General features: G+C 41.8%; 1 long non-coding RNA gene across 1 annotated transcript in view; it reads right to left on the bottom strand.

Moving 5' to 3' along the window:
- Positions 1-972: 972 nt before the first annotated feature.
- LOC117043595 overlaps positions 973-16,244 on the bottom strand; it is an 87,890-nt gene continuing 72,618 nt past the window's right edge. The window contains exons 3-4 of the long non-coding RNA XR_004426204.1: positions 4,106-4,205; positions 973-1,460 (exon numbers count right to left, since the gene is read on the bottom strand). This is a non-coding gene — a long non-coding RNA (uncharacterized LOC117043595). The remainder of the gene's footprint in view (positions 1,461-4,105; positions 4,206-16,244) is intronic.

The following is a 16,244-nucleotide window of genomic DNA, read 5'->3' as shown; positions in this document are numbered from 1 at the left end:
ATTGGACCAGGTTGTGTGGAGCATCTACAGGCATACAGCTGTATAGCAGAGCATGGTGATGCCAGAGCTATGATTCTACTCCTGCTCCATAAGTAGGATGAACATGTGAACACTGTATGACAGGAGCTATAGAGTCACCCTAAACCGGCAAGGTAAACACACCTGTGGAAGTAGGATTGGGTGAGGAGAGCAATTGCAGCAGGTTATGCACTTCTGAATACACACAGTGATGATCTTCTAGGTTCCTTTGGGTATATGTTGCAATCTGAATGGGATTTCACATCTGCATCAGGGGCAGGGCTGACCCTACCATTAGGAAGAATGAAGCAGCCACTTCGAGGGCAAATGCTAGGGGCAGCAGAAATATTGATAACTGCCACTCCCTGAATCCTCTCCCCAGTTACTTCCATCCTCCTAAGCTGACACTAGTAATGTTTGCTTGATGCTGACTTGAGAAGGCAGGCTATTTTACTTAGCCATCTTCTCCCAATGCATCTTCTCCCATCTTCACCCAATGCATCACAGGCAGCGCCATTCAAAAGGACCCTCAGCAAACAAGCAGGCAGGGAAGCACCAACCCGGGCCATGAACTTTATCAGGCACTGCACACATTGCTCTGCCTATGTGATGCAGTGGACAGACTGTATTGGTGGACATAACTGATGGTGGTGAGAAATTATGTCGGGTCTCAGCCTGATCAGTGAGTAGATGGTTTTGTTAGATGAAAACTTTCTGAAGAATGAGTGGGACATATATAAATCCTATCCTTTTTATTATAAGCCCAGAAATGAACGCAGCATCCCATAACCAGGGTGACAACTCAATGCAAGGCAAAAACACCCCCCATTGGTTTCCAAAGGAAAATGTTATTGCCTCTTTAATGGCAGTACACCTTGCCCAGCATTATGTCTAACTTAGGAATCAGAGGATGGAAAGGAGGGATATATAAGTTTTATTACTTTACATGTTGTTGTTTTTAATGTAAATCTTCTGCAAGAGGTGATTTACAGCAAACAGAAGCACAACAATCCTAAAGAATGAGCATTTTGCTTTCCGAAAACTAAAGTATAGTCAAGCTGTGTGGCTTAAGGTACTGGCTCACATTTGCATTCAGAATCTGGATTTTTTTTCTGCAGCCAAAAGCTCAGATAGAGGGTGGGGAGTACAATGTGTGGGCTTGTGCAAGTGCAAATACAAAAGGTCACTGTCTCATCTAGAGAAACAATAAGATTAGTGCTTTTATCACTCATTTTTTGCTATCCTGCACTGTTCTGTAAACACTGTTGTATGACTTTGCCTCTTATCATCAGTCAACGGGATCTGTTTTTGTTGAAAGAGCGTCAATCACAAGGGTTTTGCCATTCATATACTTAGCCTTATAGCTGCAGGGACTGGGGGTGGGGGGAGGACAGGCTTTCATTCAGCCTACAATAGGTGGCTCTGTCACTGTTAGAAAAATGCTGTGAGAGGAAAAGGAATCGTCATGGATAGTGTAACCAAGAGTTCACTTGCTCTGTCAAGCAGATTAAGATAAAGCTGAACGAGGTCAAAGCTATTAACATTTAGACTACAGGGTATATAACCAGTTAGCATCTAGTTAGACAGTGGGTTTTTAATTGGAGAGTAGCTTCCTTCTAACATTATGTAAACACTAATATTAGCTGAAGCCTGGGTGGTCCCATCTTTACAACCCAGAGGACATATCTGATGCACATCCAGCTCCAAATTATCCTTTATTAACCAAGCCACATTTGACTTGTAAATGAGTCCTGTCCCTACTACCCCACTGGCAGAGAGAAAGCTTCAAACTCACAAAAAAACTTGGCTTCCCATTTGTTTTCCTACAAAGTCAAATTCTCTTTTGCAGAACATACTTGGTCTTGATCTTATTCTGTATTCTACTGCTTTTCTAGAATTCATTTGCAAAAAAATAATAAGTGCATTTTTTGCTCAATTCTTACTAGGCTGTGTATGGGGGCGGGGGGTGAAAACCATGACATGAACCTACACAGACCCGTCATCTGAGGCCCTTCTTCATGTGCCTCTTCTGTGAGAGGTCAGGAGGGTGGCAAATTGGAAATGGGCCTTTTCTGTGGTGGCCCCCCACTTCATTACATATCTTTACTTGCCAGGCAAAAAATTCCTCTTTTCCCAGGCCCTTGGCTAATTAAAAAATCTATGGCCTTTTAAACTGGGTGGGGGTTGTTTTTGTTTGTTAATATGTTACGTATTTTTGTGTTTTTATATTATAACCCACTGTGCAATCCTCAGATAAAGGGCGGTATAGAAATTTAAGAAATAATAATAATAATGTGTGACATGAAAAATTATAAAATTTAACAAATACAGAGGCATGTACACGCATGCACCCAATTTATGTAATCTTCCACAACTGTGCACTTTTCATATGCAAGGTCAGCCAAGTCGTACAATCTGAGGCCTTCTGGGCTTCTCTCTTATAGTACACAAGATGGGTGCATACTCACAAATCAAACAGAACTGTCCAAAAGACTCCACAAAACTTTGCAAGCTCTCAGCTACTGTACCGTATGACACAAATCAGAAACCCCAAACAAGCTGCTGGATAAGTGTTTTCATCACCTGTGAACAGACAATGGTTCACACTGGTACTGATCCATGTAGAGACTGCTTGCTGAAGGGCGTGGGAATGAGCCTTGATGCTAAAGAACCACAACACATAGACACACACACACAGGGCCAGCCCTACCATAAGGCAGAATGAGGCAGCTGCCTCAGATGGCAGATGCTGAAGGTGCCAATTGCTCCCACTATTCACCAAGCACCTCCTAAGCTAGCCTGCTGGCCTCATGTACACTGGCAAATGTTGTCTTATCACCAATAAGATTCAACAGCCAGTGTGGTTGAATTATGTGTGTGAGGAGGCGGTCTCTTGTCCTTCACTCCAAGGAGCAGAATGTATTGGATCAGCCCAGTACAGACACAACATATGCAATGTTTAATATGAAGAAATGTTCCGGGGGGGGGGCGGGGAGAGAGCACCACCTACATCATTTTTGCAGTAGACATATTCTCATATGTAGGCCTCCATTCATATAAAGCTGTCTTCTGTTGGTTGCTGAAGACATTTTAATTCCAGAAAGCTTTTGTCATGCTAAATAATTGACATTTTATTTAAAGGTTGTGTTTTATCTGTTGTTTCTCTGCCTCTGGTGTGTTGTTGTTGTTTCCGGATTTTGATTAAATCTATTTCTATTAAAGATCTTTAAACTTTTAAGGATCTTTCTTCCATTTCTCATGAATAGTTTCTAGCCGCATTACTAATATGGCATATTTATTCAGCCAAAATATGGTTAACCATAAAAATCTGCAAGAACTTTGAAAATGCATGCCTGTAGTGGATTTCCTGTGAGTTCCCTTCTCTAGTAGGTACACCTTATATACAATGAACTAACCTAGAGAGTAAAACACATCACTCACATCTTTAAAGGCTCATAGCTTTCACAGAACATAAACAACTAACAAAGTACATATGGAGAGGACTCAGCAAACAGAGCAGAAAGTAATTTGTTCTCCATTTAGCAATACTGTACTCCACCCAAATAGGCTATCTGGGGGAAATAAGCATTTGGGTGTTTGTGCAGTTGTTCCACAGCCAATTCACACAACCTTGGGGCTTACGGTATATTGGCTGTTTCAAGTTGTTATGTGTGTCATTTCCCTGCCTACAGCCAGGCAATCTGCTGTTGTATGTAAGATTAAGTCTGTTGCACACACCCATAATTTAGCCTACTTATCATGAAAGGTATTTCTTCCTGCCTCTGAATTCCAGTTGTTGTGGAATAGGAAGAGGCCTATCCTGAAGAGACTCATGTCCTGCTAATGGATTTCCCATCAGCAACCCATTGGCTACTGTGAGAACAGAATGTTGCACTAAATGTGCCTTTGACCTGATCCAGAAGGTTCTTCTTATGTTCTTGACTAAAAACGTAGGTTTTGAATGGCATCCAGAAAACCCTATCCCTGGAAGTGACTGCATACAGCTTGCAGCCAATACGCAGGTTGCCAAAACGTACAGAAATTTCAGGTGACCATCATAAATTTAATGGAAGCATGAAAGTCTTACGTTGTAGTTTCTAGTCACTTTTCAGGGGGCTTGACCTATTGCACTCATGTCCTGCTTGCGGGCTTCCCAGCAGCAACTTGTAATTGGCCAAATCCAGCCCCTAAGAAAGAAACAGAAAATTTTGGGTAACTATAATTTTGGGGGGTGGGTAACTATAGAGGGTGGGGTACGAGGAGGGAAATTAAGGGAAATTAAGGGAGATATAAGATATATGTTTGTGCTTTGTTAATGTTTAGTTAATCTATGTACTTATGCTATGTATCTTTGCTATTTTCATGTATTTTTGTAATCTTTATTATTATTATTATTATTATTATTATTATTATTTTTCTTTGTAAACTTTGAACTTAAATAAAGTCTATTTTATTTTTTAAAAAAAGAAAGAAACAGAAAAGATGAGAAATTCCAAGGTTTAATAGTCTAAAGAGAAGCAGAAATGCATTAAAAGAGAGTGGGGAGAATATATTTATCATTCAAAAATAAATAAATGAGGAATTCAGAAAAAACAGATTAAAATCCAAGTCTGAGTAGAATACAGGGTATTCTAATTAAAATCCAAGTTTGAGTAGAACACACACACACACACACACACACACACACACACACAACCATCACTGTTCATTTTAGGTGACCTCTGCTTGAGATATCACTGCACAGCACAGAATATTTTATTAACAAGCCAATAAGAGGTTGGAAGGGCATATATCAAACTGCTGTAGATACCACTTCCCCCAGTCATTATTGTTTGCAGGATGGAGACAGATGCTCCCAGAGCATTTAATAGCTACAAATGTTTTCAAGTTGCTATTTGTAAAAATAAAAGAAAAAGAAAGAAAACCCACGTTCCTCCTTGTACTCCGGAGAAGGCAGGCAACTCTTTGAGTCATCACAATGATCCTGCCTTCATCTTAAACTTTGAAGAAGAAAATGTGAAGCATCTCCAGATGTTTTCAAAAACAGGTCAAAGCAACTACCACCAGCTGAGCTTCTCCTTCTCTTTTACTTTACTTTTTTTTATTTACGGAGTGCACAAAGTAAACACATCCATGCATTCCTATTCTTCTTACAAACCATACATAAATGCAAGTCATTTCTTAACAACTTCAGATGGGTCTATAACAATATCATCTTTCCAAGTCACTAATGAACTTGGGAAAAATACCTTGCATCCAACCTTTGTATAACATTGATCCTTCAGGATGAAGCATCTTCTTTCTATTGAAATCTTGAAGGATTTCTTCCTGTTGTCCTCTTAATGTTCAAAAGAGACATTTTTCAAAGAGATTCAGACATCTCTTTAGTCTCAAATGATGCATTTTAATGAAATAGCTTCATTATGTTTTCAGGGCTTCACAAATACAGATAGACCAAAGTCAGTCAGAACTCACTTATGAAAGAAGGGTGGCAACAATTTGAGTTATTTCCTCAGTTCTTAGAAAAGAATAACTTCAGTCTCTGTATTACAGTTATCTGGAATATCAGCCAATATTGAAAGCCTTAATCTAACATCATTTAGATCCAACAAAAACACATTATACATAGTCACAGACACAAGCAAACAAATGAGAAGGCTCATTTTATTAGTCTCAGTTCAAACCTGGGGGTTCAAAACTTCTGCCAAAGTCTGATCTTGCAAAATGGTATTTTTTAATAGGAAAGTTGTTTGAAACAAACCAATGTGTTAATAATGGAAGTGTATGCATTTGGAAATCGGGTTTTCGGCAACAATATCTTACCCGGCAAATGAAAAGAGCCATAATAGGAGTGTTACAAGTTATTGCTACATAATGATTCATCCAAGTTGTTGTTACAACTCAATTTTCCTTCTTTACAGGCCTCATTGCAGCTGTAAAAAAAATTGAAAGTAATGGCAAAAAAGTCAAAAAATGCAATGGCCCCATCACTGACAGAAGTTGGTTTTATGATTGTGCTGGGCCACTAAGAAGCCAATGTGTCAAGACAGCCCAATTTCACTGCATGCTAACTCAAATGCAAGTCTCACTGTAATCCATGCACCTTACCCACATGAAGGTGTGCATAGCTTGGCAGGTTAACAGCAGTTGTGGAAAACTGTAGTGACAGAACCACCATCACATGCATAGCCCCAGAAGGGGTGCATTGCTTCCAGGGCTGGCACAGCAGAGAGGCCTGAGGGCTTTGGAGACCCCATCCCCACAACACCCTGTTTCAGGGCATTCAACTGGCTTGAAGCAGAGGACTCCCCCACTGACGCTCTTTTTCGCTAGCTGAGACTGCCGGAAAACCAACTGTGATGCACTGCAACCTAAGAAGCACACCTGTGAACCAGGATCTGCTACGCTCTCCTCTCTGGTATTACTAAAGCCGAGTCAACATTTCCAGGAAGATACCCCTAAGAGAAAATGTGTGACCTTTCCTTTTTCTCCCCGCCCCTCAAGAAGGTCACTTTGCAGATTTTTACCTGAATATTCTCCACCATTTCCTTGCCTCACAATGACTGTGGGTGGAAGATGCAAGATAGTGGGCCAGATTGCTAATGTAGCTGTTATGTTTAACGCAGAACAAACAAACAAAATTAAGGCCAAAGTTTCCCCAACCATGTCCTAAATAGGTATGTCTATCTCAAACAAGATGTCAGTGATGGTTTCCTTTGTGAACATACAAATCACTAGAACACTACTTCAAAGGCGTATTATAGAAGAGAAGCAGAATCAGGAGTTGTCATTGTCCCACTGCATGGAATAATCCACTTTTTAAAGTGCTATGAGTCACTTTTGTGGTTAATAGGCATTCACTTTTTTTTAAAAGGGCCATTAGGCGCCAAGGAAAGGAAATATTAAATAGATCTCCTAATGGACTGTAAATCTTAGAACATAAGAGTTATTCTGAAGTTTCAATCCAGTCCGGCTTCTGGAGATGGCTCTTTAAAGCTGCCATTGATAAGAGTTTACTTGTACTAGGAGATTTAACTTTATGGAGGTATGTTATACATTTCCTTTATGTGCCACACTTTACGAGCAAGTTCTCTGTACATGAAGGCATTGGAATCTACCACCAGAGAACTTAGTGCATTAATTCACTTGATCTGTAAAACACAGTTCACTCACATAGAGCAGATTAAAGACCTAGCAAAGGGGAGCAAGCTGGCAAACCAGGAATTAGATACATCATGTTGGAACTATATCTTGTAAAGTTTTTTTCCAAAATAAGTGTCAAAATCTTCCAAGCAAATCTAGTCCACTACTGAAAACCAAAGGGATTTCTCAGTTACATGTAAGATGGGACAAATTCAAGCTGACTGCAGGTAGTTGTAGGACTTCAAGTTACCCCCCCCCAAAAAAAAACCAAAAAGGTTAAACCTGCAACACTTGAACAGAGCACTTGGCAAACCCATCATTGCTTCTACTAGTGTACTGCATTTATTTAACATTTATTTAAAATGAAGAGTGTAGACAAACAGAATACAAATGGGAGATGTTACACCCCAAGGACCAGGATATATGTTACTATCTCCCCATGTATTAGAGTGGCCAGATATAAAAGAGACCAGGCACCAAATTTAATATTTGTGTAGAAGACAGAATTTCAGCTGGTGTAGCCAACATGTGCTATTTTCTATCTCATCCCATGCAAATTTACTCAGAAGTAAAGCCCTATTAGGCACCCCCCATCACACAAGTGAGAGGCGCATGGACTGGCCAACAAGCATGTGGCAGAGGAGGTGAGGCCACAGAGCTGGCCCATGAGGCAAGGTGAAGCGGCTGCCTCAGGCAGTGGAAGAACAAGAGGCGGCATCCCACCTACCCCACTGCTTCAGCTGCCAGCAGAAAGCCCCCTCTCACCATGGGGCATTCCAGCACACAGCACTGCTGCTCGTTTTCTCCATCCCTGAAGCATCAAAGCCTTGTGGAGCATTCCCCCTCTTGCCAAGTTTCATGAGGGGGGTGTTCCAGCATGCAGCATAACTGGGGGCTGCAGCGTGGCAGGAGGGCAGGAAGTGGTACATGTCCATTTCACCTCAGCTGGTGAAATGGGACATGCCACCCCTGTGGGGCCAGGAAACATGCCTCCACTCCTCACCTCCCGCCATCATACCACTGTAATTATGTGAAGGAAAATATCTAAATATGGCTTAAGCCTCCACCAGTTCACACAATGAGCACTTCCAAATATGACTTTGTTTCTTCAAAAGCATTTGAGGTAATAACATTTAAAGGACACCTTTTGTACACAAGAGGTTCCAGTTTCGATCCCCAACGATTCCAAGTAAGGCTGAGAAAGACTGAAATCCAGAACTGCTTTCAGTTGGTGCAGAGTAGGTTTCAGGCAATAGATAGATAGATACCCACACACATTTATTTAAACACTTATATCTTTGTACTGCTCAATAACTTAAAGCACAACAAATGGCAATTAAACAATAAGACCACTAACAATCAAAACAATTACCGTACTAACATACTCAGGCCATTTGGGGAGGAGAGGAAGGGAGGGAGGGAGGGAGGGAGGGTATTCAGGAGTTCAAATAATTGTCATTTTTCAAATCTGGTAGAGAAACAACAATATGTTAGCACATAATACTGAAGTTAAACTGTGATCAATGTACAAGACTATTGTGCTGGGCTTGTTTATTTTTTAATGCTTTTGTGTTTTTGTAAAATAATAGCACTTTGTGGGCAGCCATTTTTTCAATTACTTTTACAAACAACATTCTGGTTCTGAAGTATGAAAACATGATTATGAGAAGCACCAAAATAACCCTTTAAAAAAAACATATACACACAACCTGGAAGATTGTTTTTCATACCAATAAACTTTTGCTCCATTGGGAGATATTCTGTACACAGAGCAGTCATTAGCTGTCTAAAGCCAGGTCATGCCTTCCCTCATTAAATGACTTTCTGTTTGGAGGACATTGGATTGCTTCAGTTACCAGTGAGAATATGTCAGTCTTTATTTCCTGCAAGCATTGCCTCGCCTGATGGAAACACTAGTCTTTCATGTATATTTCCTGGAGAGCTAAAGAATGTTAATGATGGTGAAGCCTATGCCACTCGGTGGCTGGGTTTGTCAAAGTGGCTGGGGCAGTGGACAGACGTCAGCAGGATACACACATGCTAATCAAATCTCCATCTGCACAGGAGGCTGCTTACAGAAACAGACAATTAATTTATAGAGCTCCATGCTATGCCTAGGGAATGAAGAACATATGAAGACAAAATGAATTCCCAAGGTCTGTAAAATGTTAGTAGGCTCTCCCAACGCTTTTGGGAGTGTTTGAAACAGAAAAAAGTTTGTGTGGGGGTGGTGTGCTAACCTTGTGGAAACAGACATCTTCATCCCAGGCAACTGCTTCATTTATCTGAAAAGGTTTGGTGTTGTTGCTTTTCTCCAAGTATAGGAATTCTGACGCTATAGCTATCATGTGCCTGACTCTTAAAGTGACCCTGTGGTGCCCTTAGGAATGAGGCAGCCAAAATCCTTTTCAACTAAGGGAGGAAGTGGTGGGGTGCCAATCACAAGACAACAACACATTACAATGACTGGCAGTCATGGTTAGCAAGCACTGAAATATTTTTTTCTCATTTCTCAATCTCCTGCTACTAGAAAGGGAGGGGGTGGGTTTTAGAAGGCTTTCTGGATAGAGAAGCGTGAACAAAAACCTTCTCACAAAATTGCACAAAATCAGTGTTTCTTATGTATTCTCTAGCATTACAAGTTTCATATGATTCCATTATTGAGGGCCACAATGAATAAACTATACGGCATGTCAAAATGTAGGTTGAGTATTTTATGGCAGCGGGAGTTGAGCTGAACGTATTTCAGGAGGTTGCTGTGTAATCCTGATAAGGTCTTAACTGTCCCCCATCCCCTCAGCTCCTCCACAAGCCCATGTTTCTAAATCAGTGGCGCTACTCTTAAGAGACCCATACCTTATCAGGGTTTCACACAGGGAGTAGGTGAAATCTGTGCTTGTCTCCAAGCACACAGGCATATTAAATGGTGAAGGGAGAATGTGAGTTAAGGCAACTGCATAAGATCATATTCACTTACAAACTTACCAAGGCAATGTAAAACAGGGATGGGGAGCCCTTTTAAGCCTGAGGGCCACGTTTCCTTCTGGGCAACCATTTTAGGGGGCATCATATACCAATACTGCATGGGGCCAGAAACAGAAGTGGGCAGAATATCAAATGCTATGCTTAGTTTGAAGTGTTATATTGGAATGAATGGCACATATTATGAGGTTTTATTTAACTTTTACTTATTACATTACTATACCGTCCTTCAGCCAAGGATCACAGGGCAGTTTACAATATAAAAACACAGAAATATATAACATAGTAACCAAACCAAACAAAAGCCCACACATAGCATAAAAAGCTATCCATTGTTTAATTCGCCAAAGGTATGATTCTGGGTGAGATTCTTGGGGCAAGCTAGGAAGCCCTTTAAAGTTAAGTTCCACACTTGTTTTAAGAATGAATTGTGTGCTCAGGAAATTCTGTGCTAAGGCACAGAGTGTGAGGGAATACGCTTCTCATGCATATGTATGCAATGTATAGAGTCATTTTCACTCGTTTCATTAGCTGTTTAACACAATACCCCATTAAATCCCTTCAAGAGCTGCATTAGAGTTCTGTGGCAATAATAAACTACAATTTAAAGTTGCATTATTCTAATAGTGTTATTGACGTTTTGAGGAAAAGCTTAAAAAGTAGGAAATCATTGGCTGCATTGTGGAAATTCTCTTCAGGCGCAATCAACTCTGTGGTAAATAAATGATATCTATAAGTTAACATATTCATTGACTATTTAATTGAAAGGGGACTGAGCTTTTTGCAGTTTTGCTTATGTTCAGTGGTGGAACGCTTCACTCCACAGAAGACTATGATCACATCTACTGTCTCTAAATCTCTTATTGAGGAGATACTTGAATGCTTCCCATTAGAGCATGATTGCACTCGTTTGTAGTTAAACATAATTAAAATAATGGTACTCGTGTTACCTTGGGTGTATTACCCCCATTTTCAAGCTATCCTATGGAATTAAAAAGAAACTGCACTTGTGGCAATTGAAACAATGAAGAAGAAAAGAAATTGGCACATCATTGGATTCTGTCAGCTATATAAATGCATAAATCTCTCTTTTTTCCATAAACAGAGCCAAGTCACACTTTTATATACAACCATAGACTGTATAGAAAGACTGTCTAATGAATTCTATCCCATTTTGTGTGCGATCACCACAATCACTTCTACATGAGTTCAGACTGGTGAGCCAAATCCCATTCCCATTTGCAATATCATTTACTCTCTCTGGAAATGACCCCATTCGCTTACAGGGAAGAATGTTCCTTAGAAGTGTTTCATGCATATTTAGCAGCCATTGGGAAGGTAAACTAGGAGGCTAGTCAGTGCTCACTGGACCATCTATATAGTCCTTTGCAGGAGACTAGATCAGAAGGGAATGCATTGCTACAAATACCATATATCCAGCTCCAGTAGACATTCCTACGGAGGACGCTGGAATCTTCTATATCTGTCCACCTTAGGAGCTCATAGAAACTTTTTCTCAAGTAAGCAGTATGCAGCAACTAGAACTCCATGTTTGCAAAAGTGCTAAAATAATGTAGAGTCCAGAGAGAAAAGAAATCCTAGTAACATTTTTCTGAGGAAACTAAACAAAAGCAGTGTACAATCTGAGAAGAAATAAACAGAAAGGTTTTGTCTTGAGGCCTTGAACATAGCAAGTAGGCATTCAACTAAAAATACAGAGGAGATGCTCCCTCAGAACTGCACAGCCAATCAGGGCACATAACATGTCAGGGAACTGCCACCTGGCCCGCTGAGGGGAACGGAGGGACTGTTGGGATACAGGGAGCCCCAACGCCAACTGAGCAGCAGTACCTCTTCCGGCGCAAAAAGCAGCCACACCTCCAGTGGGGAGGAAGGGGAAGGGGCCAGCCTGGCAAGGAGAGGGCTTGGGGATGCTATGGAGAGCCCCAGCGCCTCATCCAGCCAGGAGCGGCAAACAGGGAGTCTGGCGGGGAGACAGCTTGGGGATGCTACAGAGACCCAGCTCTCACCTCGCCCAGCTGGTCAGGAGGGAGGCACGCCATTTCCGTCACCCCAATTGCGCAGAGGGGTGAAACGCAAAGAGGGTACGAGGAGACTTAGGGTGCCAAAGTTCTTATGCTGGGGAAGGAGCCAGAAGGGGCCACTCCTGGATTCTGCTAGTGACTGAGACAGACATGTATTTTGTAGCTCTGCACTGTAAATAGTTTGCACAATAAACCTGTAAACAGACAGGTTGGGCTCCTGCCTCGTTACTCATGAGACACCACCACACGGACCTTACAGTACAGCAGCAAACATCAGGCCATTCTGCCTGGCAACAGCTCCACCACCACCACCTCTCTTGGTTAGCTGACTTACTGATAACAGAACTAACCCTTAAGTCACAAACTGGCTGATCTCTGGTGTTGCATTTCCAACAGACCCAGACATTTGGTTTGATGTGTCATACCTAGGTTTGTCTGCTGCAACCTAGCAGTTGGCTTCTTTACATTTCCTGATTAAGAGAGAGATCAGTTGTTGTTTATTCTACAGCCTGTTTTCACCTCCTCCTTTCTGTTGTGCTGACCAGCACACCTGAAATCATGCTTACTGCAGCAGGCAGGGGGAGATAATAGAGTGAAGGGCAAGAGTTCAATCCATTGGGGAATGCTACAGTTGACCAAGGCTCTTGCTTGGTCAGGATTTTTAAAAAATAGCACCAATCCGTACCCATGAAGTTGCTTTTTGCAGAAGCAAAAGCGTTTTTCCCCAGTAACAATCAGGAGAAGTATATTGAAGTTTCAGTGAACTCAATGCTTTTAAAAGAAAGAAAGAAAGAAAGAAAGAAAGAAAGAAAGAAAGAAAGAAAGAAAGAAAGAAAGAAGTAAATGGTGTGCTTTTTTTGCTTTGGGATTGTAAGGATATGTATTCTCCTTAACTTGCTGAGTGACATCAGCATTTCTAATACTGTTTAATGGCTGAGTGGTAATCCCTTTAGGAAAACATCTAAAGCCTTACACAAAGCAACAGTCACATCAGTTCTGATTCACAGTCAGTGACTTTCTATGTCTTAATGTGCAGGCTAAGATGCCGGTTATTTAGAAGAGGCTGGGTAATGAGGCCCAGACGGAAGAGAGCAAGTTGCAAGCCGTTTCACACCGAGGGTTGACACTATGCCAACGTGACGTGAGACTTTGTGGATTAGAATATAAATTATATTGCTGTTGCCTAGTTCATGCAGATGAACTCCAGTGCTAAGTGTGCCGTTTATACACTTTTCATGCTAGCCAGACAAACTGAGATCAGTGGGAGATCCTCCCCCCCCCCCAATATGGAGGGATTCTCTGACAACACACCCATCTGCTAAAGATATTAAAGAAAGATTTCAGATGGGTAGTTGTGTTACACTGGGTGCACGACATGCATTTAAAGCACATTCCTTCCCCACCTCAACGATTCCTGGGAACCGTACTATTATTGTATTATTGAGAGCCAGTGTGGTATAGTGGTTAAGAGCGGCAGACTCATAATCTGGTGAACTGGGTTCACGTCCCGGTTCCTCCACATGCAGCTACTGGATGACCTTGGGCTAGTCATACTTCTTTGAAGTCTCTCAGCCCCACTCACCTCACAGAGTGTTTGTTGTGGGGGAGGAAGGGAAAGGAGAATGTTAGCCGCTTTGAGACTCCTTCGGGTAGTGATAAAGCGGGATATCAAATCCAAACTCTTCTTCTCTTCTTCTTCTTATAATTGGCTGCCAGTTCATTTCTGGGCCGCACTAGCAATTAAAGCCCTAAACAAGTTAGCCCCAAAATATTGGAGACACATACACACACACACACACCCTTCTCAGGTGTTAAAATCAGCAGAAGGGGCTCTCTTGGTAGTTCCACAGCTTCTGTTGGGAGCGGTGGCGCAGAAAAGGGCTGTATCTGTGGCACCACCTAAGTTGTGGAATTCCTTCCCCACAGAGGTTCATCTAGCTTCTTCACTATACACCTTTTAACAAATGCTGAAAATGCAACTCTTTACTGCCTGACACCTAAGATGTGTGTTTTCAGGGGCCAGCCTATTCCCGTGACTGTAATCTGTGTTAAGTTATTGTAACCCACATTGGGACTTCCTGATAAAGGGTTGTTGTTGTTGTTGTTGTTGTTGTTGTATTTTATTCTGTGAACTGCACTGGGATCTCTTGATGAAGGGCAGTATATAAATTTATTTATTTATTTATTTATTTATTTATCACCCTTATCAAACAGCTGCTGCTATTGCAGCAAAAACATGGGAGGCAGCAGTTACAAATTATCAGTCTACAGCCACAGCAGGCACTGTGATTCTCCAGCAGTTTGACTTCACCCTCAGAGGTGCACTCCATTGTTTCTCAAGACAGACGGATGCCCACAACAGCAACAAATGATCCATATTCTGGTAGAATCATTTCAAAAGACTACATAGGGCTTTTTAATGCACATTGGCTTGCTCTATCTATCTATCATCTATCTATCTACTTACCGTTGTAGTGCGAGTAGGCCTCTCCGGGGTGAATTAGAGGTTACCATGTATAAGGAAATTGGCATCTTGAGAATGCGAGCCTGCTTTCCGTGCCTGGCGCTCCCTTTAAGATAAACTTTCCCCTCTTACCCTTCTTAAGGGGCTATCTAGCCAAACCAAGATTTACGCTAAGTGGTGGCCTTGCCCAGCTGGGAGGGAGAGTTAAAGATCAAACAATGACCATTAAGGAAAAACAGCGAGGCTGGGAAAATTGAGGAGTATCCAGACACCCGGAGCCGGCGGTGAATCAACATTCACACAGATGAGCTAATTACCTGACACTAGTGAAATATGCCTAAAGTCCTTAGTGATTGGAGGATGTGTATTCAAGCTTAAATCTGGTTGGGTAATTATCGGAACCCCACGGGATCATTTTGAATATCAATCCCGTGTTTGGAGATGCTAATTGTCAGAGACCGGTGGCTGGTTTTGACCAGGAGGCTGTAACTCTCAGCTGGGGGCAAGCGGCTAGCTGCCCTGGAAAACTCACTATGTGTTCGTGCTGGATAGCCGAGAACAACTGTCTTTTATTTTAACCAAGCCTTTTGTGAGTATGTTTAGTTAGTTATATTTTACAACGTTCTTATTTTCTGATTGTACTCTTTTCTAAGAAACGTGTAACCTTGTTTTAATCTCTTTCTTTTTAAATAAACTTTTGAACTATAGTTCTGTTGCCTTGTTTTGCCTTTGGTTAATAGTGAAGCTGAATCCAGCGTCTGACCACTTGGACCCTACCAGGTTTTTTGAGTATCCTTCGGCTACACGGTAAAGTGGGCCAAGGTGTGAAGCCTGTGTAATTAAGGTGGAGGTGTGACTCCCTGACACCTCTATCGGCTTCACAGCAAGGGAGTGGTGGCAGCGTACCTGGGTGTATTTGGTCATGCTTTTGGGTTCCTACAGACCTCCCCCCGCCTAGTTAATAGCTCTACGGGGCTCAGAGGCAGATAATTGCTGGAAGGAGGAGGAGGGGGGCTGTGAGAAATCCGCTACAACCGTACTTACTTACTTACTTACTTACTTACTTACTTACTTACTTATTGTACATAGGTATAAACCACTTCACAGTCTGAGGCCATCAAAGTCAGTCCATAGTTGACGGGCATTCAATTGATGGGAGGCACCCATCAGCAGAACAGAGAAAGAGGTCATTCTCTCTCTCTCTCTCTCTCTCTCTCTCCACCCACCCCAGCAATTTGCCTGTGCACCCCAAAGTCTGCTCTAGAAGTTGCCTCAGACCTCTGGGTCAAATTTAGGGATGACAGGGGGACTGTAGGGGGAGGAGGGTTCACAGAAAATTGCCTCTCTGTTCCAAATGGACATCAACCTGGGGTCTCCCTTTGTCCACCATTAATCACACAGCAGATATCTGCAGATCTCTCAGCCATTCACTTCTCCTAATGCTCTTGTTTTTGTTATTCTGGCATATCAGTCATTTGCTTATCCTTAGTTCCGTTGTTGCCTTTGCTGAAGAGAAGTTTCATTTAAGTTATTAAAGATAGGGTGTGAGGAGATTGCATAAATAGATGGGCTGTAAAAATAGCTATAAAAGC

Source organism: Lacerta agilis, chromosome 3 (assembly GCF_009819535.1).
Source record: "Lacerta agilis isolate rLacAgi1 chromosome 3, rLacAgi1.pri, whole genome shotgun sequence".
NCBI classification, from domain to species: domain Eukaryota; kingdom Metazoa; phylum Chordata; class Lepidosauria; order Squamata; family Lacertidae; genus Lacerta; species Lacerta agilis.
Note: the sequence above shows the minus strand (reverse complement) of the source record. Positions and strands in the feature narration are given on the sequence as shown.